This window comes from Kogia breviceps, chromosome 2 (assembly GCF_026419965.1).
Source record: "Kogia breviceps isolate mKogBre1 chromosome 2, mKogBre1 haplotype 1, whole genome shotgun sequence".
Lineage (NCBI taxonomy): Eukaryota > Metazoa > Chordata > Mammalia > Artiodactyla > Physeteridae > Kogia > Kogia breviceps.
The window spans coordinates 164,138,435-164,164,029 of record NC_081311.1 but is presented as its reverse complement, the minus strand read 5'-3'; the positions used below and the strand labels follow the sequence as shown (position 1 = coordinate 164,164,029).

General features: G+C 42.4%; 1 protein-coding gene and 1 pseudogene across 7 annotated transcripts in view; one reads left to right on the top strand and one right to left on the bottom strand.

Annotated features, from left to right (window-relative positions):
- Window positions 1-6,500, bottom strand: part of LOC131751527 (eukaryotic peptide chain release factor subunit 1 pseudogene) — a 32,565-nt pseudogene extending 26,065 nt beyond the window's left edge.
- The window catches only part of ANKRD44 (ankyrin repeat domain 44), a 323,674-nt gene that overhangs the window by 95,967 nt on the left and 202,112 nt on the right, over window positions 1-25,595 (top strand). The gene's annotated exons all lie outside the window — the stretch shown is intronic.

Sequence of the window (25,595 nt, the reverse complement as noted above, 5' to 3'; positions counted from 1 at the left end):
CACTTCTTTATCTTAGGCATGGGAGCTTTTACAGATCAGCCAGCTCTGCCTTTTTATTTGTGATGGTGATTGTGTCTTTTTTTTTTTTTTCAGTCAAGGGAGTGATTTTGGTTGGTTATTTTTCTGTCAATGTGCTTGCTTACACTAGCCACTGGCTGCCTTAGATTTCATGCTATTTCAGGGCAGTAAGGTAGTGTTTCCTAGAAGTTGATGCTTGTGATGGCGGAAATGCTTTTCTGCTGGCAAAAAGCAAGAAAAGTTAGCTTTGTGTGAGGTGATGTTAGGCAGAATATGGGATGTCTGCTGTCTTCCAGTTAGAGAAGGGCAAGAGGAAGACGGTGAAACGTGCCTTTACTCAGTATCTTAGAGAGAGATCACCCTTGTTCTCTTCCCAGGATCCAAATCAATTTCTAAAAAGGACTCTGACTGGTCAGCCTGCATCATGTGCTTGCCCTGGTGGTGAGGACAGCTGAGGGAAGTGTTTTAATGAAAAATTTCATTGGAATCACAGAGATTTAGGAGGGACGGTTCCTAAAATTGGAGGGAGGTAGGACAGACTAAAAAAGGTCACGGATTTTCCCTGCAGTGACACTGATCCTTTGGAGGGCATCGAATAGTTCACAGTAGGTAAGCCTCAGAAATTTGTTGGGTCACTTATAGGAGGAGCCAAGGAAATAGTGTGTTTCTCCCCAAGTGAGAGACTTTCAGGGTGAAGTATCAACTCATCTTCTCTGTTGAGTGGAAGTACCATTCTTGTAGATTACTTCCAGAACAGGACAATAGTTTTTGAGAACGATACCAGACACACTATATTTTGAAGGATGATTTTGTGCTCTGTACCTTCACGTGAGTTACAGCCAGAAGAGCTAGGTGATTTCCTCTCGGTTTTAGGAATAAAGAAACAGGCAACAAGGGGTGAAGTTACAGAGGCGGCCAGGGGCCAAACATATCCTTGAACCCAAGTCTGCATGACTTTTTGTGTTCTTTCCTCTACACCCCAGCTGCTTGTCAGAGAACCGGCATGTGGTACTATTAAATAAGATTGTGAATTTGAATACAAATTGAGACGGGAATGTGGAGGAAACAGCCTCATAAATCCTGACACAAAAGTTTAAGGCTTTTAAAAGACCTTCAATATGTCTTGGCTTTTAAGTTTCATTAGGTCCCATTTGTTTATTTTTGTTTTTATTTCCATTTCTCTAGGAGGTGGGTCAAAAAGGATCTTGCTGTGATTTATGTCATAGAGTGTTCTGCCTATGTTTTCCTCTAAGAGTTTGATAGTGTCTGGCCTTACATTTAGGTCTTTAACCCATTTTGAGTTTCTTTTTGTGTATGGTGTTAGGGAGTGTTCTACTTTTATACTTTTACATGTACCAGTCCAGTTTTCCCAGCACCACTTATTGAAGAGGCTGTCTTTTCTCCACTGTATATCCTTCCCTCCTTTATCAAAGATAAGGTGACCATATGTGTGTGGGTTTATCTCTGGGCTTTCTATCCTGTTCCATTGATCTATATTTCTGTTCTTGTGCCAGTACCATACTGTCTTGATTACTGTAGCCTTGTAGTATAGTGTGAAGTCAGGGAGCCTGATTCCTCCAGCTCCATTTTTCGTTCTCAAGATTGCTTTGGCTATTCGGGGTCTTTTGTGTTTCCATACAAATTGTGAAATTTTTTGTTCTAGTTCTGTAAAAAATGCCAGTGGTAGTTTGATAGGAATTACATTGAATCTGTAGACTGCTTTGGGTAGTAGAGTCATTTTCACAATGTTGATTCTTCCAATCCAAGAACATGGTATATCTCTCCATCTATTTGTATCATCTTTAATTTCTTTCATCAGTGTCTTATAATTTTCTGCATACAGGTCTTTTGTCTCCTTAGGTAGGTTTATTCCTAGATATTTTATTCTTTTTGTTGCAATGGTAAATGGGAGTGTTTTCTTAATTTCCCTCTCCGATTTTTCATCATTAGTGTATAAGAATGAAACTTAAAAGCTTTTTCATAGCAAAGGATACCATAAACAAGACCAAAAGACAACCCTCAGAATGGGAGAAAATATTTGCAAATGAAGCAACTGACAAAGAATTAATCTCCAAAATTTATAAGCAACTCATGCAGCTCAATAACAAAAAAACAAACAACCCAATCCAAAAATGGGCTGAAGACCTAAATAGACATTTCTCCAAAGAAGATATACAGATTGCTAACAAACACATGAAAGAATGCTCAACATCATTAATCATTAGAGAAATGCAAATCAAAACTACAATGAGATATCATCTCACACTGGTCAGAATCACCATCATCATAAAATCTAGAAACAATAAATGCTGGAGAGGGTGTGGAGAAAAGGGAACACTCTTGCACTGCTGGTGGGAATGTAAATTGATACAGCCACTATGGAGAACAGTATGGAAGTTCCTTAAAAAACTACAAATAGAACTACCATACGACCCAGCAATCCCACTACTGGGCATATACCCTAAGAAAACCATAATTCAAAAAGAGACATGTACCAAAATGTTCATTGCAGCTCTATTTACAATAGGCAGGACATGGAAGCAACCTAAGTGTCCATCAACAGATGAATGGATAAAGAAGATGTGGCACATATATACAATGGAATATTACTCAGCCATAAAAAGAAAGGAAACTGAGTCATTTGTTGAGACGTGGTTGGATCTAGAGACTGTCATACAGAGTGAAGTAAGACAGAAGGAGAAAAACAAATACCGTATGCTAACACATATATATGGAATCTAAGAAAAAAAATGTCATGAAGAGACTAGGGGTAGGATGGGAATAAAACACAGACCTACTAGAGCATGGACTCGAGGATATGGGGAGGGGGAAGGGTAAGCTGTGACGAAGTGAGAGAGTGGCATGGACATATATACACTACCAAACGTAGGGTGGATAGCTAGTGGGAAGCAGCCGCATGGCACAGGGAGATCAGCTAGGCGGTTTATGACCACCTAGAGGAGTGGGATAGGGAGGGTGGGAGGGAGGGAGAAGCAAGAGGGAAGAGATATGGGGATGTATGTATGTGTATAACTGATTCACTTGATTGTAAAGCAGAAACTAACACACCATTGTAAAGCAATTATAGTCCAATAAAGATGTTCAAAAAAAAAAAAAAGTCTTGGCTCTTAGGATCTGTTTGTTGTCACATAATTAGGACCAAAGATCTAATTGCAGGTTGATTTCTGAAACTGCATGCCCCTTGCCGGTAGGATTTACGATGAGACATTTACTTTAAATGGCTACTTAGGAACAGGGCTTAATATGTATCTTTTAAAGTACCAGATATTTTTTTCAGATACTTGGTCAACCAAGAGTATGTTTCTTCCTCATTAACAGTACATAGACATGTTTCTTTCTGTTAATTGAAGCCATGTGAGGCCATCATCATTATTTGGGGAGATGTTCTCTAATCTGTGTTTTTTTAGGGATGGGTTAAATTGGAAACTGTGGATTCACTGCCTCACACTTTCCCATTTCAAGTGTTAAACTGAGGTATTGGTTTAACCTCGGCACCAAGGGACCCTCATGCTGCCCAAACCTGAGGTTTCTGTAGTCCAGGCAATGCCAGACAAAATGGCCTTTTCTCACTCAAAAGCGAGAAAAAACTGCAGTTGAAAAACTGGAGCTGGCTATTTACTTCTTAGTGTTTTTCAGTGAACAGAGTGAAATAAGCTATCACGTTTTGCTTAGATTTAATATATCACCCCAACATAGAAAGTTCTGATGCAAAACTAATGATGATGTATCAACTTGCTTTTTAAATATAGCTGTTGGTTCTTCCAGTGCCTGAATTCTGGTTTGGCCTGACTTGGAGCATCCATCTAGGGAGAAACAGTCCTGATCTCTGGTCTGAGGCTTTGCTTCTGCTGTAGCTGTTGATGTCACCTGGCTTCTGTGTTCTGGTCACTCTTCAAAAATTCCATTTAAATTGCAATTTCATTTAGACATCTGTTTTCATGTTTAGGGTTTATAATGTTTCTTTTCTCTCTCTCAAGTATATCAGCGATGGATATTAACTGTAAATTTAGAATATACACATGAGAAAAAGAAAAAAGGAAAAAATAACTCGTCTGTAATCTAATCACTAAGAGAAATACTACTGACTTGTTGATACTTTTCCTATTTTCTTTATACTTGTTTATGTCTATATGTACTTTAAAATATAGGCTTGCTATCTCATTGTATGTGTTACTTAGTGTGACAAAATGCTTTTTGCATGTATGCCATGTGCCAGGCCTTGGATATGGTTTTGTTTACCTTTTTTCTCACTCAATCTTATATAACAAATATTTCTAAGTCTTTAAAAATTCCTTGAAATATAACTTTTGATAGCTGCATAGTATTCTACTATTTGGATGTGTGCCATATTTTATTTCATTATATCCCTAAGATTATTAAGAAGATTCCAATTATTTTCTATAATAAACAATGCCCCAATCAACATGTCGAACATAAATCTTTGTGCTTATCCCTGATTGTTTCCTTAGGGAAATTTCCCACAAGAATTACAGGAATAAAGGATGTGAAGATATGTGCAGCTCATTCAAGTGTACCCTTCAGCTGCAACCTCCATCTTATTCTATGATTCTTTGTCCCCTAAAGTGATATGGATTGCTTTAATGTGATCCTAGCAGTTTCATAGCATTAAAAAAACCTAAAATATGCTTTAGGAAAGATCCTGTACTCCCAAAGATGCAAACATTTAATCTCTTAAAGTGGCTTTGGTTGAGATATGTATCTTTCTAACAAGGAATGAAAGTGTCCTAAGTTTGTTTACTCAAAAAGTCTATTAAAACAGATCATTAGAAGTGTTGGAATTGTCTTGTTTATGAAAACTTACAGTTGATTTAAATTGGCCATTAAAAGATCATATGAACCAGTCACCAAAAGCTTAGCAATGTATGGGCCCAATTCCATTATTTGCTCAATAACGGATTTTTATGCTGAGGCTTAGCATATAAGGCTGATAATTGTGGCATCATAAGATTGCGTAGTGTTCAAGTGTATAATAAGCCTTGCTTAGCTGGAGTAGAGAAATATTTACCAGTGCTCTGCTAATGAGCTGTTCTTTATATCATTTAATTAGCCAGATTTATTTTAGCTAAGGTTAAATGTGTTTAGTATATTTAATAGAAGTCTTAAAATAACATGTGCTGAAATCAGTTAGAAGAAATGCAGAAAAATTCCAAATAGGCTTGCTGTGGAATAGTCACCATGCAGATATTATTTTGTTTCATCTTAGAAAAACCAGAAAACTGGTTGGAAGAAAATGTACTGAATCCTAACCCATGCCCAAAATAATATTGTCTACATTATCAGCCCTTCTTTTATAGACCACTTGTGGAAGCAGATGTCTGGTCCTCTCCTTTGGAACGTACTCCTTATTCATCCTTATTCATTGTTGTGGGTGATGTATCAGACAGGGCTTACCAAGTGGCTAGACTTGTGAGTGTGTATAGGAGGCAGAAATCATGTAAAGTCAAAATTACCCTTGAGGGTCTCTTTGGAAGGCCCCACCTTGGAGGCCAACACAGCCAGTTTTGCCTGCAGAGTTGGAATTCTCTGCTGTTTCTTTGAGCACCAGACAAGCAGTTGGCTTGAGTGTAAGGGCCTAGTTGTATGAAAAATATATTTCCCACCAGGATCCCACTCAGGTCTGAGATGTCCACACTGGGAGGAGCTCACTGGGATGAGACTGATTGAGGGAGCTGAGGCATGATGTTGTCTTGTCTTCCTTACCCTGGGGCGTGAGGTCATTGAGTGGGTTGGCTGGTGCTTGTGTGTGTGTCTGTCTGTCTCCCTCCCTCATGGTAGGTGTTATTGAATTCTTTTGAGAGAAAGCATGTGTGACGTGACACCACAGCAGTTGCCATGATACAGAATTTTTACCCATGGAGAAGTTCTTCTGTGAGACCTTCCAGTGACCTTATTGTTCAGTACACACTATGAAAGCAGAGTAGAAGAGGAAGGATGAAGGAATGTGTTACTTTGAAACTAACCTATAATAATACCATAACTTTCCTTTCCCTGCATTCAGTGAGCAGAGATTTATTGAGAGTCTACTATGCGCTAGGATTTAGGGACACAGTGGTGACCATCCCTGCTCTTTGGGAACTTATGGTCTTGGTAGGTCCTTGAGAATGTGCCTTTGCCTAGGTAACGGTGGACTGACTAGATAATCATTACACCTACAAGGTCTTAAATATTTGGTGCAGAAAATGCTTATTTGGGACTGTATGATGAACATGGTTTCTTTGAGAGCTATCCATTACCTAAGCTCACACGGCTACTGACATAATAACCAACCTCAGAGGCCAGTTGACCTTCCTGTATGATGCCAGTGTGCTCTCACTGCATCACCACCTACCTGGTGTCAAACTCAGCTCAGGTACTGCCTGATCTCTGGCATCTTCTGTGTCCACTGGCACCAGCAACTCCTCACTCCGGCCCCTCAGTCTCAGGATCTGCACGCCTGTCATATCTCCTCTGCTTCTCCCAAAGTGGTGGTGGTAGATTGTGTGTGCGTGTGTGTGCGCGTGTGCACATGTGTGTGTGAGAGAGAAGCAGACTCAACGAAGCACATTCCTGTCCATGAGAGTTGACTTGTGGTTACTGATCCTTCATCATTAGAGTGGTGGTTGCAAACCCGGAGAAGAGGGCAAAGTGATTGGGTCCTCATTGTGTGTGTTCCTTTGGCTCTCTTGCTGTTCACCTTTCTTGGGGCTTCCTTGTGCCGTGTCGTCTCCTGCTTGCTGTCTCTCACTATTCTTCCTATCTGAGTTATCATTTATAACCTCCAGTCTTTCTGAATGAACACCTGGACCCTCCAAAGTTGGTAAAGAAGGAGAATCTCTTGGTGGGGTGGGTCAGCAGGACCGTGTGGCCCTGACTTGGTCCAGGATTCTTGTGTCCCTCAAGATGGATGCAAGGATGGATGCCTCAAGGTATGCCAGGGTCCACATAATCCACAGGATTAACGTGATTTATCTTCCCAGGCAGTTAATTTTTTTTTTGTCAGTCGCCTAAAAACATTATTTTTACATTGAAACAAGCTTGGATACCTTAAGGCATAGACTACAAAATGTACACGAAGTTTAAGTTAAATTATTTTTGAGGCAGACACCCAGAGGGATACATTCACTCTTGTCTTCTGTTACAAGGACTTTGGAGGAGGAGTTGAAACAGGCCTGGCTGAACCTTGGCTCCTTGGTGCAGTTGTTTGAGATGTAAGAAGCGCACGCACCGCGTGTCGGTTGCCCCCCGACCCTCCCTGCTCCCTGCTGCCCCCAGCTGCCCCCTGTGTTATCACTCGCGCCGGAGGTGCTCTGCTTCCTCGTGTCACCCCCCGTGCCTGCCTGCCCGGTCCACAAGCACAAGCGCTGCGGACGTTAATCCTGAGTTTCCTGGGACTTGCTCAAAGGGCAGATCCTGTAGCCCGTCAGAATCCTGGGGGTGAACAGTGCCGGAATGAGGAGTGTGAAGAGGGATGGAGAGCGGCTGTGGCCAGCTTCGTGGCATCAGAATGGGAGGCATATGCCTCCTTTAGAGAAGGGGCCAACGTCCCCCTGGCCCGACACCCCCTGTTGGCATCCAGGCATGCAGTGGCGCCTCCTGAATGTGAAGGGGTGTCTGTAGTCCCTAGGTGAACCCACTGATGGGGCAGGACAGGGTTAGCTCATAGGCTACAACACAGACCAGAGCAGATTCCACCCTGGTTGCTTTCTGCTGCATCAGAGGCTGCAGGAAGACATTTGTCCCTCGACCCTGTCATTCTTCTCTACGTGGAGCTGAGGCCATGCTCAGCTTCTGTTTCTGACCTCCTTTGAAATTGCATCTCTCCATGCGGGAGGAGTGATATTTGAGCCGAAGGAAGCTGACATATGCCATTCCAGTCCGCATAGCCCTGGCACCCTAATCTCTCCAAGACAAGATGTTCCAACAGGTGGGCAGTCCTTCTCTTTTAAGACCTGTCTTATAAGAGGAGAATTTCCTTCCTTCTTAATCTCTGGAAGAAGGCGATGCAGTAAGACAGGCATCAGCCTCAAGGAAAATTTCTGAGTGTGCCAAGTGTGTCTTTGATGCCATTCCAAAGGACGCAGCTCAATGTAGCGGGAAGGGCGCCAGTGTTGGAACTGCACAGATCAGGATCTGGATCCAGCCTTAGTCCCTTGCTACCCTTGTATCATTGATCAGGTTACTTAAATTTCTGAGCCTCCTTTGCCTCATCTGTAAAAGGATGATGTTAATAATAACTCAGTGTTAGTGATGAGGAGGAAGCAAGAGGATGTACGCAAAGGGCTTGGCATGTAGTAGCCAACTGAAAAGTGCCCCTCACGGATGCTCTACAGTCCCCGAGCCCAGTATTGGATACAGGTCAGCCCTTCTCAGGAGGCTCCAAATCACATTTATTTTCTTTCCTGGTCTCTATTGAAAACACTTATCCTCCCCTTACTGCTGATCTCTATTTCGGAGTCAAGGGGAAAAAAAAAAACCTAAATAATTCTCCATAAGATGTGACTAAATGATCATCTAATTCGCTCAGTAGGTGATTTCAGCCTAAAGGGGAAACTTTAACTCAAGGGAATTTCTGTTACTAAGAGAAGTCTTTCAGGTAGTAGGCGTGGGTCCCCATGGTTTCTGAGCAGTTTCCTTCTTTACCCATGTTTGCCCAAGTGAGACCCCAACGTGCCCTCTCTCCCCTGCTATCCTCACCTTGTAGCTGCAGCCCTGTTTTCACTCCCTCTTGGACTAAAACTCTTGCCCTGATAATTTGTTCTCCTGATTCTTAGTCCTCCTCTTGGGCTGTGTGCTGAGGCAGCTTGCTTATCTATTCATCTTACAGAAATCAGAAGCAACAGTCTTAGCGTTTAACTCTTTCTAGCTTTTCATGGTGATTTCTATAAACTATTCCACTTCTTAGAGGAAAATAAAATAAATAGTTCAATAAAAGACTGGTCAACTTTTTGTCTTTGTCTATCACCAATGGATTGTCTAGCTTTCTCTTAAACCAGAGTGACAAATAGGCCAACTGTTCTTGATTGTTAATCATTGCCTGGGGTACTTGAGTTTTGAGAAAGCTTCTGAGGTTGTGTCTATTTGAGATCGAAAAGCATGTCATGCTTGATTAGTGATGTCTGCTAGAGGCACAGGAAGGGAAGTACAGTGCTGACTACATTATTTGTCATGCCTTTCTCCAACTCTCTAGACATTAGTCATTTCACCATTTCTCTCTTCATTTGCTCTCCCAGTTGAGGGCAGTCGGGGTATCAAAGAAGGTACTTGCAAGCCAGGTTTACTCTGGTAAATGATGTAGCCTGGCTGAAGCATGATGCCAACTAAAACTTATTTTCTGTAGATTTCATAATTATCCTATTCTTGAGGTCCATTCAGATGAATAATTAAGAGTTCTTATAAAGTCAGGGTTTTTGGATCCTGGGGTCCATAAACAGCATCAGGATTTGGTTCATTCAGAGAAACTACTCAGAACATCTTGCCTTTTCATCTCTAAAGAGCCATGAGCATGTGAATCGTAGGCAAGGAAATGAATTGCATTCATGAATCACTTGAACAGCACAAAGCAAACCAAAGAGCTGCCTCTAATAGTATTGGCTGTTGTATCCACTTTGCCTTTATTCTAAATGCCTATTTTCCAGGTAGCCTAATGGATGAATCACACTATGTTCCGAGAGAAGCAGGAAAACAGCCTGGAGAAAATGGGTCACTTACATGGGGTTTCAGGTTATTCTTCCCCAAGGTTACCATTAGAACCCATTTGAGAACATTAAAATGAAAGCCATTCTTGAAAAATAAGGCACCCGGTGTGTGGCATGGCTTAGCTTTGCCCACTCACCTCTCCCACTGGGAAACTGAACTAGTCTTTGGATGTTGAAAGTTGAAGGGCTAACAGCTGTGTTGTTTATCCTCTGTTCTTCCCCAGGGAGGAGAGGTGGGGTGGATACTCAGATAAGTTTTTCCGTGAATTTAGGAGAAACTGGCCAGCTCTCTCTGACCTCCATTTTTTTCTGCACCATTGGCGTGTCTGTGGGTGGTTACTGGTACCAAATGTTCTCCACTAGGGTAACTGCACGCAGGTTTAGGTCATACCTTGGTTTTGAGGCTCTTCTGTGGAGTTACTGAGAAAATATCTAAAATACTTAACAAATCCTGAGCATCTCTTTGAACATCCTCCAGAGTAAAATATATATTTAGAAAGTTTGAAGAAAGCAAATTTTTTAAAGTTTATCAATACTCTCCAAGACTACTGTAAAACGATAATCCAATAATAGCAGCAAAACTCCCATCACCATTTGGCATCTCCTCTTCCTCTTTCCTTGCTGTATAGTGTATAAAAGGGGGAGGGGGACTTTACAATCTTACTTTTAGGAGTCTGATGTATTTTTTTATAAGCTGATTCTGCTTGGAGGCAGGCTCATAAGTACCCAGGGAATGTATACCTCATCCTCATTTCTGTTTTCCTCTAATTTGCCAAATGCAAAGGGTAGGATTATTCCACCATATGGGACACGAGTTCTTTCTCTCTGTAACATTTCTGGGAAAGCAGATTTTGACTCAGTACTACCAACCAGTAGTATATGAGCTCCTTTGCTGGTGGCCCAAGGAAAGGTGTATGACAGGCATGAAAGATCATCATGGCAAAAGAAGAAACTACAAGAGGGCTTTCTCAGTGACCTGACCTAGGTGCGAATTGCCTGAGCTGGTATTTAAAAAGGGAGAGGGGAGGGAACACATTCATTTGATAACATACTTCTTTTCTTGCTAGAATGCAAAAAGATCAGAGGAGACATCCGAGGAGCCACAAAGAAATTAAAATCACCTCTAGGGGCTTCCCTGGTGGCGCAGTGGTTGAGAGTCCGCCTGCCGATGCAGGGGACGCGGGTTCGTGCCCCGGTCCGGGAAGATCCCACATGCCGCGGAGCGGCTGGGCCGGTGAGCCGTGGCCGCTGAGCCTGCGCGTCCGGAGCCCGTGCTCTGCAACGGGAGAGGCCACGGCAGTGAGAGACCCGCGTACCGCAAAAAAAAAAAAAAAAAAAAAAAAAAAAAAAAAAAATCACCTCTAAAAGAGAAGCGGCTTAATGTGCCATCCACAAGCACAGCTGTTTAACTGAGGGTCATTCTTATACTGAAATCAAGTAAAGGAATGGAAAGGATGTCGTGGCTGTGACTTAAACCACAAGGGCTCTCTGGTAGGAACGTCCTGACCTCACCCGTGACCTGGGACTGAGCAAACTTCTGGAGACCATGGGTCAGAGACCCGGGAGTCCCCTCCAGACCTGAAAGGCCCTGAGCGGGGAGACCCTTCAGACAGCCCCCCCCCCCCCCGCATACACACACACACACATACACACAAGCCGTGATTCTCTGGTGGCTTGTTCCGTGGTCTGTTTTTGGATAACTCCAAACTTGTTCTCAGACCACCTAGCATCTATCCCGAATACAACAGGAAGGGTTTTCATTTAATTTAGTATGAGGCCACATTTAGTAAATTGTTAATAATGCTTCTGATTTATTGATTTAATATGCCATTCCCATTTTTTTCCTAGTCGATCATTTCTGTTCAAGGAACGATGTATTAAAAATGGAGGTAAATTCTTCTTACTTCACATGAATGAAATACACTGAGAATAGGCAGTCTGCTTTACATTCTCACGTATGAATATTAGGAACATAATGCTGTAGAGTACTGGCTTACTGAGGGTATAGCTGTCTAGGGTTGTCTTACGGGGCTCTTAAACTTAATGACTCTTTCAGAATTGATGATGGAGGAGGGAGAAGGCAGCCCCCTAATGTCCTTTAACTATCATATTATTATTGATAACATACTCAACCGGTCTACTTTTTGTATATTATTTAATACTTTTGAAAATCCTTCCACAAGCATCTTTTGCCCGGCAGAGGGTGAACTCCACGACAGCGAGACTGTGTTTGTTTTTGCCCATCCTTGTACATCTAGCTCCGGCAGAGTGGCCAGTACATAGCCAGGGCTCTGTAATGTCGTTTGCAGAAAGAAGGAAGGAAGGGGGCAGGAGGAAGGAAGGGGCACAGTCATCTCTCTGCTTCACAGCATCTGCCCTGCCACCATCTTTGTAAGGATGACCATCCCCTCTTAGCTGAAATGATTGCCCCAGTCTTCCGTGTGGTACCCCCCTGCCTCTAAGTCAGTCCTGCCCTGCCAATCTGTTTCCACACCACAGCCAGTCGGATCTTCGTCAAGATGTGATTCTGAATATATCACTCCTTTGTGTTAAGCCTCAACCCTTTCTGTTTCCCTGAGGACAAATGATGAAGTCTGAGCGTGGCACACAAGTGCTTGGGGCTCTACCCTGCCCACTTGGCCAGCCCCATGTCTTGCCACCCCTTTCCTTGCATCCTTTTCTCTAGCCACCCTGAACTGCTCGCATTTCCCCACACATGCTAGGCTCCCGCTGGCCTCTGTGCCTCTGTAGATGTTGCACCCTCAGCCTGGAATCCCTTTTGTCTCGTCACTTTAGGACTCTGGGTTTGATGTTACCTCCTCCTGGAAGCCTTCCCTGATAACTCAAGGCTGCGATGGGTGCCCCTCTCGTGTGACCCCCTAGTTCTCACTGGGATGTAATTGCTTACTTTTCTGTCCTGCTCGATTCCAAAGCTTCCTGAGGCTGGGGACTGTGTCTTAATCATTGCTGAATCCCCTCAGCCATTGCCCTGCCTGGCTCCTCCGGGGCAACTGAGAGATGTTTGTTGAGCTGGTGGAAGAGGGCACTGTGGTAGAGTTCAACTAGTATGTGAATCAGAGCTGAAAAGATCTCAGTAACTAGCAGTTAACTTGGATCATACTCAAATTCCCCGTCTTAGTTTCTCTCTCTGGGAAATGGGATGGAGGACATCGCTTCTGACCTCCAGCAATTGTTGTGAAAATTCCATGAGATGACACAAGAAAGCGTTTAGCACAGAGCCTGTCCTGTAATGAGCTCCAGTAAGTTGTTCTTCCTTCCTTCCGACCCTCACCCCCCTTCCTTGCCAGCTAGGTCAAGCCATGGATTAGAGTCATAGAATTCCCACATCAGAGTCAGGTTCACGGTGGTGGTTCTAAACCATCTGCCAGATGGCTAAGACACTTTTTAAAAATACACACTCCTGGGCCTCACCCCATGGTTCTGGGATGGGGGCCCAGGAATCTGTATTTTTTTCAGATTGCAGATACTCAGCCATGATTGGGCACCTTTGACCTAGTCCGACTTGTGACCCGTAACAGGAATCCCGCTTACATAGCCCTTGCTGGAACACCTTGGGGATGGGCAGCTCACTGCCTTTTGGAGTTCTGTTTGCTGTTGGGCAGCTCCTTGAATGCTAGAAACCCTCACTTATGTACTGGGCCTAATTCTGCTTCCAAATGACACCCAGCCTTTAGTTCTGGATCTGCCTCCTAGAGACAAATGGATTAAGTTCACACGTCTTCCCATAGCCATTCTTCAGATATTTGAAGTTACTACCATGTCCCTTCAAAGGTTTTTCTTTTCCAGGCAAAACATTCCTGTTCCTATAAACTGGAGTTTGCTGACTGGCGCCTGTGGGCTACATCCGGTCCACAGATGTGTTTTGTTTGGCCTGGGGTGTTTGAAATATACTGAATAAGTTTCCAACGTTTAAAAATCAGGGCATTTGCTGAAAAGTCTGGAGCTCTAGCATCTCTTGAAAACTCCAAAGATCTGGAGCCGCAATTCCAGCTTTGGATGGGATGTAAGTTCTCCAGATTGTTGCACTTTCAGACACTCCATAGTTTTGTCTCACCCCCGCTGATTAAATCATTACATCATGGGTTTTACAGACCTTTCATTACTCCTGTTACCTTTTCCTGTCTGTGCTCCAGAGTATCAAGTGGTCTCATTTTTTTAAAAAGTTCTTTATTTTTATGATTATACGAATAATATTTAACAATAATTTAATGATATTTAATAATAACAATAGGAAATTTGGGAAATTATGGAAAAATGTAAGACAGAAAATGTATCTGTCCATACCCTGTGTGACAATTTTATACATTTCCTTCCAGTGCTTGTTCTTCTGTGCATATTTATATATTGTGAAGCTGGGATCGCACTAGAAGTAGTTTCATATACTGCTTTTTCCATATTTTCTGCCTCTCATTAAATTCCCTCAAAAGATCAACTTTAATAACTAAAAGATGCTATTTTATGTATTGTGCCTTTTTCTGATTGTGGTAAAATACATATAACATGAATAAAATTTACCATTTTAACCATTTTATTGAATTTATTTTTATTTTTTTTGGCCATGACATGTGGCTTATGGGATCTCAGCTCCCCGACCAGGGATTGAACCTGGGCCACAGCAGGTAAGGGCCAAATCCGAACCCCTAGGCCACCAGGGAACAACCTTTTTAAAGTGTACGGTTCAGTGGCATTTGCAGTGTTGTGCAGCTAACCCCACAACCCAGTTCCAGAACATTTCCAAAAGGAAGCCCCGTCTCCATTAAGCAGTCACTTTCATTCCCTCCTCCTCCCAGTGCCTGCGAACCACTAATCTGCTTACTGTCTGTATGTATTTGCTTAATCCACATATTTCATATAAATGGAATCATACAACATGTGACCTTTTTGTGACCTTTGTGGCTTCTTTCACTTAGTGTAATATTTTCAAGGTTTGTCCGTGTTGTACTATGTATCACTATCTGTCGTTTCTTTTTATGGTTGAATAATATTCCATTTTATGGCTATACTGCGTTTTGCCTATCTGTTCATCAGTTGATGGACATTTGGATTGTTTCCACCTTTTGGCTATTGGAATAGTGCTTCTATGAACATTTGTGTACATGTTTTTATTTGAGTGCCCATTTTCAATTCTTTGGAGAATATATCCCTGAATGGAATTTCCAGATCATATAGGAGTTCTATGTTTACCTTATTGAGGAGCCTCTAGATTATTTTCCACAGTGGTTGCACCATTTCATACTCCCAGCAGCCATGTTCCAATTTCTCCACATTCTCACAAACGCTCACTTTTTGTTTTATTCTGCTTTAGCCATCCTAGTGTGTTTGAAGTGGTATCTCACTGCGGTTTTGTTTTGTATTTCTCTGATGACTAACGATGTTGAGCATATCTTTGTGTGCCTGGCACCCATTTGTATATCGCTTTGGGCCTTATGTTTTGTAACTTATTTAATAATTTCCCTAGCTTTTACACTGGTTCCTTTCTAATTTTTGCTATCATGAATATTGGTGTTATCAATATCTCTACATAAAAATTGTGTGCATATCTAGTTATTTTTGTAGGATGGCTTCCTTGAAGTGTGATTATGGGGTCAAAGGTGTGCTATTTCTAAGGTATTGATATGAAGGATCAGATTCAGTACGGCATGTTTGAGGAGCACATATAAGTTGCCTGGAAAGCCTTTTCAAGTGCCTTTGCTAGGATTTCCATTTCTGACTTTACTACATCAGGCTCATAAGGATGTGAGCCACGTTCCCGGGAGATTCTGATATGCAAGCCAGCTATCACTCATTAGCCAAACTTCTTCTGCACTCATGATGTAGATCTTTTTTTTTTTTTTTTTTTTTTTTTTGTGGTACGCGGGCCTCTCACTGTTGTGGCCTCTCCCGTTGCGGAGCACAGGCTCCATACGCGCAGGCTCAGTGGCCATGGCTCACGGGCCCAGCCGCTCCGCGGCATGTGGGATCTTCCCGGACCGGGGCACGAACCCGTATCCCCTGCATCGGCAGGCGGATTCTCAACCACTGCGCCACCAGGGAAGCCCGATGTAGATCTTTAAAAAAAAAAAGAAGAAGAAGAAGAAGCGCTTGAGAACTCCACACTATTGACTGTCCCAATACCCTGACCAGTTCCAAGCAGACTGGCCCTGCTACTTCCCCAGCTGTGAGCAACATGGTCCATTGGCAAAGTGAGCTTACCATCACCTGGACCCCTCGGTGGATTTTTTTCCCTCATAAAATCTGGTCTTCCCCTTCTTGTCCTTTGGGAATTGATTGTTTTTTTTTTTTTTTTTTTTTTTTTTTTTTTTTTTTTGCGGTACGCGGGCCTCTCACTGTTGTGGCCTCTCCCATTGCGGAGCACAGGCTCCGGACGCACAGGCCCAGCAGCCATGGCTCACGGGCTCAGTCGCTCCGCGGCATGTGGGATCTTCCCGGACCAGGGCACGAACCCGTGTCTCCTGCATCGGCAGGCGGATTCTCAACCACTGCGCCACCGGGGAAGCCCGAATTGATTGTTTTGAACCCATTTTTTTTTTTTTTTTTTTCTGGTGAGGAAACAGAGGTTTCTGTTAGCCTTATGACTTGCCCTAGTTTTATAACACCTACTTGCCAGGGCCAAAGCAAAACCAGGCCTCTGGCCTCTCAGATAATTTTTCTACTTCCCTCAGTGACCTCGTTTCGACATTGATTGGTCGTGATCCAAGAAGTCAAATGTAGTCGCACATGCCAAATGTACTCAGAGTCTCTAAACGAGGGAACAGGCTTCAACACGTCTGGGCAGGCTGTGTCCATCACACGAAACCCTGGTTTTACTGCCTTTGGCCAAGCCCAGTTCTATCCCTGGGAGGAGGAAGGACAGCCAAAAGTCCTCCTCAGCTGGGACAACGGGACTGTGATCTCTAAAGAACTGTGATCATATGGTGCCTTTTAAACCACTGGAGTGTAATGTGGTAACTGGGTAACGGTCGTGAAAAGTTTTGACGTTGGATGTACAGGGCAGATTCCCAAATCTAGATTTCCTCTCCAAAGACACTCATGAGGTCTCCATACCATTTAGTGCCAATGTCAGGGAGAGTGTTGGTGAGGAGAAGGGAGTGTGGAGCCCCCAAGAAAGGCACCACCTCAGTTATCATCAGTCGGGCCATAGGAGGCATCAGGACACTGGCTGCCTCGCTGGTACCCAGGCTCAGACCTCCCTCAGTTGCCTTTGTGGATGGGCTGGTACAGTGGAGGTCAAGGGCTTTTTTTTTTTTTTTTTTTTTTTTTTCCTACTGCTAAATAGAAACACACAGCAAATTAGGTTTTACTTAAACTCAATAATTCCCTCTCCTTATTAAAAACCCTTATTTTCTGTGCTATGGCTGTCAAGATTATGTCTTTGAACTTGGCATTCAAGTTAACATCCTGGGAGTGAATCTTGTTTTTCTAAAGTTTAAAAAAATATGTTCAAAGCTACTTGTAGACCGGGAAGGATAGTGAAAACAAAGAAAATTGTAGATTTCCCTGTGGCTCCACCTTCCTTGAAAACTGCTTGTAACTTTTAAATCTCAAGACTTTGAGATGAAAGGGACATTAATGTACGTATGCTGAATTCATTTGCAAAAGTGTGTCACAGAGCCACTTATATTCAGTATCAAGGCATGATACCTATCTGGCATACACATGGAACTCTCCAATCTTAGTTACCAATATGATAAAATTTAAAACATGGTATATCTAGATGGACTTGGTAAGTTGCAAACATAGCATTGTAGCATAGAGTCAAAGACTAACAGTGTAGGGCTTCCCTGGTGGCGCAGTGGTTGAGAGTCCGCCTGCCGATGCAGGGGACACGGGTTCGTGCCCCGGTCCGGGAGGATCCCACGTGCCGCGGAGCGGCTGGGCCCGTGAGCCATGGCCGCTGAGCCTGCGCGTCCGGAGCCTGTGCTCCGCAACGGGAGAGGCCACAGCAGTGAGAGGCCCGCGTACCACAAAAAAAAAAAAAAAAAAAAAAAAAAAGACTAACAGTGTAGTGGTCAGTTTATCAATAACAGCATTTTTAATAGAGCTTTTGATTCTCAGAAGAGCTCAGCTTTTTGGTTACACCACAGTCACTTCAACTTCATTATTACTTTCTTCCGTGTTACTCATGTTCTTTCCCCGATGGACAGGAACAGTTTAAACAACTGTTGTTTACAGGGCACAGAACAACGTGGGCTATGTGTGTGTGTGCGTGCATGTGCAGGGCTGGGGAGGGGTGTGTAGACGATGGGGAGAGAAGAGACCTGGGGGGTATTTTCAAGCTTACGCTGGCAGGAAGTAGTGCATTGAAATCAATGTTAGTGTAGTGTGCTCTGTGGCAGCTAAACTTGGCATTTTCTTATGTCTTTAAGCAGAGGCTGGGTGGGTGTCGAGGAATACGAAAGGGCGTGTTTGGAAATGCAGTGACCTAGGGAAGGGCCTGCTTACTGTCACTCTCCTGAGCATATACGTGGCGCGTCAGTGCTGTACCCTGGCTCATTTGTCTCTGCAATACAATTGCTTTTTCTCCATCCATCTAAACCGTTCTCAGGCCTTGGTCAGGTACTGCCTCCTCTGCAGATACCGCCTTGATTTCTTAGCCTTCCCTGTTTCCCCCTTTTCTGAATCAGAGAAGCTTCCTAGCATGTTAGGGCTAAAGGGACCTCCGAGCTATCGTGCTGGAGGAAAACCTGGCATCCATTTGTGTGAAGTCTGTAGAACGTGGCTCAGTCCCGTCTTACACGGTTTAATTGTTCTGTGTGGGCTAGGCTTACTTCCTCGGTTATATTTGGCATTCTCTGAGGGAGGGACTATGTCACACATTTCTTCTGCATATTTCATAAAAATAGCCTGTAGTAGGTCCTCAGAAAATGCTTCCCACTCTGGTAGCACTTTTCTGTGAAATGCACTGGCCAGGATGGACACTGATAGAGGCTGTTTGCTGTGCCACCAACTAGAAACAACCTGAATATGCCCAGCCACAGGGGAGTAATTGAGTATATTATGATCTATCCATATCGTGGAGCATCACATAGCTTTGAAAAGAAATGAGTTAATCCTATAGCTAGTGACCTGGAGGATGTCCTCAATATATTATTGTTCTTGCAAATACCAAGAAAGGGAAATAGTAAAATCTCACCTTGGAGATAACAGTGTAGTCTCCTATATCTGTATCTATATTTTGATATGTCAGCAAGGACTTGGGGAAAGATGTGGAAGGTACACATTAGGCTGTTAATGCTGGTGACAGAAAAGGTTATTACATGTTTTTCTTTACCCTGTCTTTGTATTCCTGCAACAGGGAAACTAATAAGATTAAAAACTAGCAAATATAAGACAAAGAGAAAATGCATAGAGGTTTTTATGTATTAGAAAGTCCCTTTCCTGTAATACTTCTATTTTTCAAACTTTGCATGATTAAAAAAATTAGTTTTATTCTTTGACTAAATTTTAGAATTAGGAAATAAAGACAGCATTATACTTAAGTTGGGTCTTTGTTTTTTTTTCCTTTTTGAGCTTATGACATAAAGATAAGTTCTCTTTTCACCAAAACCTAAACTATGAAGGTAGTACCCAAACTGAAAGCCTGGCGCTCTGGTTTCTGTGGTGGAGTGGGGAGAGAAGTAGCAGGTTGGTTGTACAGATGTCGGATGCCAGCTGACTTCAGAGCCCTAGGAACTTCCTATCCCGGAGCTGAACAGAACAGAGTATGCAACTGGAGACGCTTGCACAAGTGGAAAACTGAAGAAAGCAAGTGCTGCAGAACTTCCGGTCCTCCTCTGCCGATGGTTGGGGCAGCTCTGCTCCAGAGAGCCCTGCATGTCACCCAGGAAGTTGGTGAGAGCCTTTCTGAATGGAGACGGCCATGCTTGAGCTGCCTGCCCTTGTTAACATTCAAGGTGGAGGTAGCTCTTTTACCTTTTAGTCCCTAATAACTAAGGGACTCCATCCCAGGACCTCTCACCCAGACTGTTGTTGTGGTCTCCTAACTGGCTGAACCACTCTAGTCTTTTCTTCCTGTTCATCATACCATCCATTTCCAGAATGATTGTTCTAAAGCACAGCTCTGAGGTAACTCCCTTGCTCAAAAACATGCATGGCTCCTCAGCTCTAGAGAGGAGAGTCCAGATCTCTAAACCTGACATTCAAAGCCTTCTACAATAGGATCCCTGTCTACTTCTCAGCTTACCTCACTTCTCTCAGGCTCCGGCCAAATGAAACTGTTCCTGTGCATGTTCAGTCTTCTGTTCACATTCTTCTGAGGTGGGAGCACTCCCTTCCCATGCATCCATCTCTACCTGTTTAAATCCTCTAAGCTTCCATATTCGTTTCAAAGGCTACATCTTTCAGGAAGCCAGGTGTGACCTCTGTCTCTTCTTCATGTACTTCTCCTATGATACTTACCTTACACTCAGGTTGTCTACTTCCTCTTGCACCTTGGTAACTTCATCAAGGGGGAGACTGGCTATAACATCTCAGTGTCTGAAGTTCTTACCCTTAGTAAATTTCCTACATTTAATCAATCTTTGTTGAATTGAATTGAATGTGATCGTTATCTGAAATGTACCAGATTTAATTTTTAAAAACCATATCATTCATTTCTTGTCGACGGGGTGCTGTGCAGAGAAATAAAGGAAATATGAACTGGGTTGGTGTCCCTGCAAGGAAATACGATGTGACCCTCCTTTTCTGCAAAAGTTCCCATTTTATATTATCTAATGTTTTTCAGTCTCTTGGACTGCTTTCTTCCTGCTGTCTTATCATTTCCCTTTGATATCTGTCACAGAGTGCCCTTGCCGTGACACTAGATGGGGAAATTGGAAGGATGCCTCCAAGAAGACTACTCTGACAGGGTCCCTTATAGATTTTCATTCCTTGTAACTTTCCTGATTTTGTGGGCAGCAGGGGACCCGTCAGGCATCTCAGGCAGAGACTAATGGAGGTCCTGGTCAACCCACTGCCTTAGATTTGAGAGTGGTTTGAGCAGCCAAGGCCAGGAAGGCTGAGTCCGTTTTGCACATCTCCATAATCCCGCACCTGGCTTCCTGTGGAGAAGTGGTGAGAGTTTAACTGCTATCTCCCTTTCCAAGGAATGCATATGGAATTCAACGAAAAAGGGTTACAGAAAGGAAGGAGAGGTTTAAAGGGAAAATCTCATGGGCTTTGGAAAGACTTGATTGGGCAAAAGGTGGCTTTTGAGAGAATCCAGGTTCTAACAAATGAGACAAACCCAATTTGGAGTTTGCCTGAATCATCAATAACTTTATGGGATTGAGTTAATTCATATATCTCATGTGTGGTCATCCCATCCCCCTCAAATATAACAAGAAATTGTCACCTTCCTGATGAATGCCTTTTATTTCTACACATCGATTTTGTTTTTAAAGGCTGTTTGAATTGCTTTATTTAGCTTCCAATTTCCAGTAATTCTCAAAAGTTATTATTACTTTAGGTCACAAGAGAATATTACTGTAATTAACTTTCTGTCATGTTTTTTTCTTTAGGAAAACTATTTTACCATTGTCCTTATTATGATAAGGGATGTACATACCAGATATTTTTAAAAAGTTGTGTTTGTACAATGCATCCTAAAACTGAGAACCGCTTTCTATATCTGAACAAAGAAATTACACTGAATACAGTTATCACCCTGAAAACTACCTTCTGGCCATATATAATTTTTTCCCCACAAAAATCACTAAAATGGCTTTTATTGATTAACATTATTAAATCACCCCATTTGTATTTGAAACCACATTAATTCAGTATGCTCTAAGATACAGTTATACAAAGAATGTAAATAAAAAACTAAGATAGGAAATAAAACCTCTATAAAAATTTCTCAAAACAAGAAACTGTTGTAGAAGTGTATTGTTCTTTTTGTTTTACTAAAATTACATTGATTTAAATACGCTTCACACACTAACCTATTGGATCCAGTGTGCTCTTGCTTAAATTAACTTTTTTTAAAGGTTAACTCCTGAACACTGTTTAATTAACTTAGCTAAAGTTGAGATTTGGTCTCAAGCCATTTCAAACTAGACGGAGTGAAAAAAGATGTGGGGAGTTGGCAGCAGATCCCAATACAAATATGGCATTTGGCAAACTATGTCTGTGCTGTTTTGCTTTGCTTTTCTCTTTATGGTTGTGGCCTATTTTTGAAATGCTATGATTTAAATTCAGTGCCCAAGTGACAAGTCTGATGAAACAGAACTTATTTCCCTGGAGGTTCTGTTGGGGGAAAGGTGGAAGTATTCCAGGCACTAAAGGAAGTAACCTCAATTTCACCTGGAAACAACAGTGTCTCGGGGCAGGAGCTTTGGGCTATAAAGGAAAGTGGCGCAGGTGCTGAGCCAAATTTGAATCCAGGAACAGAGCAACATCAAAGAACTAAAAACAGTATCTGTTGTTTCCACTATATCCCTGTAAGTTGTAATCGGGCAGGCCGAGATAAATGGAGATTGGGAAGTTCTCTCCTGCTATGCCTTGGATTGTGGAGATGGTCTTCTAACTGGGTTTTCTAACTCCACTCTCCTCCTCCAACGCTCAGCCCACACTTTGGCCAGATAAGGGTTTGCAAAAACTCTGTGTTGTTTTCTTGCTCAAGACCTCCAGTTCCTGTTTGCCCAGAAGATTAGGTTAAAACTCCTTCTGTTGGCTGCATGGCACAGGGAGACCAGCTCCGTGCTTTGCAACCACCTACAGGGGTGGGATAAGGAGGGTTGGAGGGAGACGCAAGAGGGAGGGGATATGGGGATATACGTATGCATATAGCTGATTCACTTTGTTATAAAGCAGACACTAACACAACGCTGTAAAGCAATTATGCTCCAATAAAGATGTTAAACAAACAAACAAATATCTCCTTCTGCTGGCGTGGAGCTTCCCCGAACCTAGTTTTTTTTTTTGTTTTTTTTTTTCCCTAACCTCATCATCTACTATTCTCCAGCATGAAAGATATTCTCCACAGTCTCATTCAAAATCCAGCTTAATACCTACGTCTCCTTTCTGATAAGTCAATCCACACGGACCGTGCCCCCCACCCCAAGTTTGAAAGATTGTAGCTATTTGTTTTCTAACTTTTGGCAAGATTTTTTTATTGTTAGTTATTTTGTTAGGAGTGACTGTATCTAGAAATATATATACGTATGTCGTCTACATGATGTATACATGCACACATAGAGAGAGAATAGATATGGTAGCATTTTCCCTTAGTGAGTTTTTAGGTGTAAATTTCTCCATAGAAAGTTAATTGAAATTGAGGCTGAATTACTGGTTAAGAATGATGTATAATATATTCTGTATTAATTGTATTCTATTGTATTTATTGTATTATATTAACATGACATGTGAGAGAGAGAAAGTACTGAAGTGGGAGAATCTGGAAAACTAAATCCTAGTCTCAACTTTGCTACTAACAGGCAAATCATTCGACCCCCTCACAGCTCCAAACGGGATTAATCTCCTTTATGACCATCAGGAGAGCATAAAGGAAAAGTATAATCGTGCTTGTTTATAATAACCTTAAATGGTAAAATTATGATTTCACGTCCCATCCAGTGGACATAAATATGTGGCACAGCTGGATTAGTCAAGAGAGATGATGTATTATTCAGGTGAGTTGCTGTTATTTTGGTTTTATAGATTAGACCCCTGAGTACAGAGAGGTTGTGCAACATTTTTGAGGTTGGCCAGGGTAACAGAGGCCAAATCAAGCTCAGTGTGATTTTTACTCCCCTTCCTGTATGTAAACGCTTTTTTCCCCAGTGTGATGGGCCCCTCCGCTTTACTGGTGGTGTTGAGTGGGTTATAATCCTAACTTGATTTATATGCTCTGTAATTTGTAAGGAAATCTCCCTGGATCCCTTATTTTTCCTACTGTAGGATGAATGGACATGAATGCACTTGTCTATGAAAGTTTTTGAGCTTGTTACCTCAAAATCAACACTAATCACTATTTTTATTGAGCATTGGCCCTGTAGAGGAGGCACTGCATATATTATGTCATTTCTTAAACACATCTTATAAAATGGCTACAATAGCCCTACTTTGTAGATGAGGAAACTATGGCTAAGATTTAATTCCAAGTCAATCTGATACCAAACATAGGAGGAATCTCCCTCCTGTGGCAGAAAAAAGGAGAGATCTCAGGTATGTAAAATTAACATTGCATCCAGATTTCAAGCTAACCAATACTGTTGTTTTGTCATTTCCTTTTACCTAACCTTTTGTGAGTAACTAGTAGCAAAGTTGACATGCCTGGGTTTCATTTTCCCTGGGACCAGCTCTCCTCTGGTGAAGGTGCTAATGAGTGCTCTTAAAAAGCAGAGAAATAGCCAAGGAGGATCTCAGGAAAGGAAGGTGCGACAAAGGATGTGAATTTCCCAAAAACTGAATAACTGGTCCTTGAATAACTATATCATAGTCAATGCCTATGTGTTTTTTTCATTTTGGAAAAGGTTAGATAAATTAATTTTTCCACTTTCTGATTAAATATAGTTCTTCTTTCACAGTGTTTAAGTATAAAGTTAATAAATAGTTACATATAGGGAGGGTATTACTGATACTTGGACTTTTATGCTTCTTCTGTTTTTAATAATCGGAAATATTATAGACGCTCTGCAGCATAGTTTGTAGGAGACATTTTCAGACATGTAGTCTTGCATTAAAAATGTTGATGAGGGGCTTCCCTGGTGGCGCAGTGGTTGAGAATCCGCCTGCCGATGCAGGAGACACGGGTTCGTGCCCTGGTCCGGGAAGATCCCACATGCCGCGGAGCAACTAAGCCCGTGATCCATGGCCGCTAGGCCTGTGCGTCCGGAGCCTGTGCTCCACAACGGGAGAGGCCACAACAGTGAGGGGCCCGCATACCGTAAAAAAAAAAAAAAAAAAAAAAAAAAAAAAAAAATGTTGATGAGGACTCGGTATATTTTGTACCGTTCTTTTTTTTTTTTTTTTTTTTTTTTTGCGGTATGCGGGCCTCTCACTGTTGTGGCCTCTCCCGTTGCGGAGCACAGGCTCCGGACGCACAGGCTCAGCGGCCATGGATCACGGGCTTAGTTGCTCCGCGGCATGTGGGATCTTCCCGGACCAGGGCACGAACCCGTGCCTCCTGCATCGGCAGGCGGATTCTCAACCACTGCGCCACCAGGGAAGCCCTGTACCGTTCTTAAGGGAAACAGATTTTGATTTTATGATCATCACTGTCTTTCTATAATGGAGTGAACTTCTCCCTAAGTAGAGTGATCTATATTCAGGAAGCACCCAATGGCATCCTTTCAGTGGATCACACAGCAGGAGCCACATGAGTAGAGCTAACAAGTTCTGTCCATTAAATCTGGTGACTGGAACAAATTTTTATTATCCTTTTGTAAAAATGTAAGCACTGCCTTACACAGAAACCAGTTGTTACCTAATGAAGTGTTTCAACATGTTCATATACGTTGATGGTTTCATACGGCCAGATTATTGCTGCATCAGCTATTAGCTACTAATAACAGGCTCCCATCCTGCTTTAACGACATTCTGTACTCAGAATACTTAAGTGTGGACAGATGTTTAGGAATATCATTTTTCCCTCTTGGCTATTGATTGACTCCCAACACCCACTCCTGATTAGAATGCAAGATGTTTTCTTTTAGACTTGGAGTCTTTAATTACCCAATCTAATCAGAAAAACACAAGCAACACACCAAGAATTTGGAATGTAATGCGGGAGCATCTTCTTGGACTTCTTACCATGGACTGTATCCAGATGCTCAGTGACAGCCTCTTATCACTCTGTTTATCTTCCAAAGCCAAAGTGTTAGTAAAGAACACGCAGCTCTGACAAAGAGAAGGTGAAAT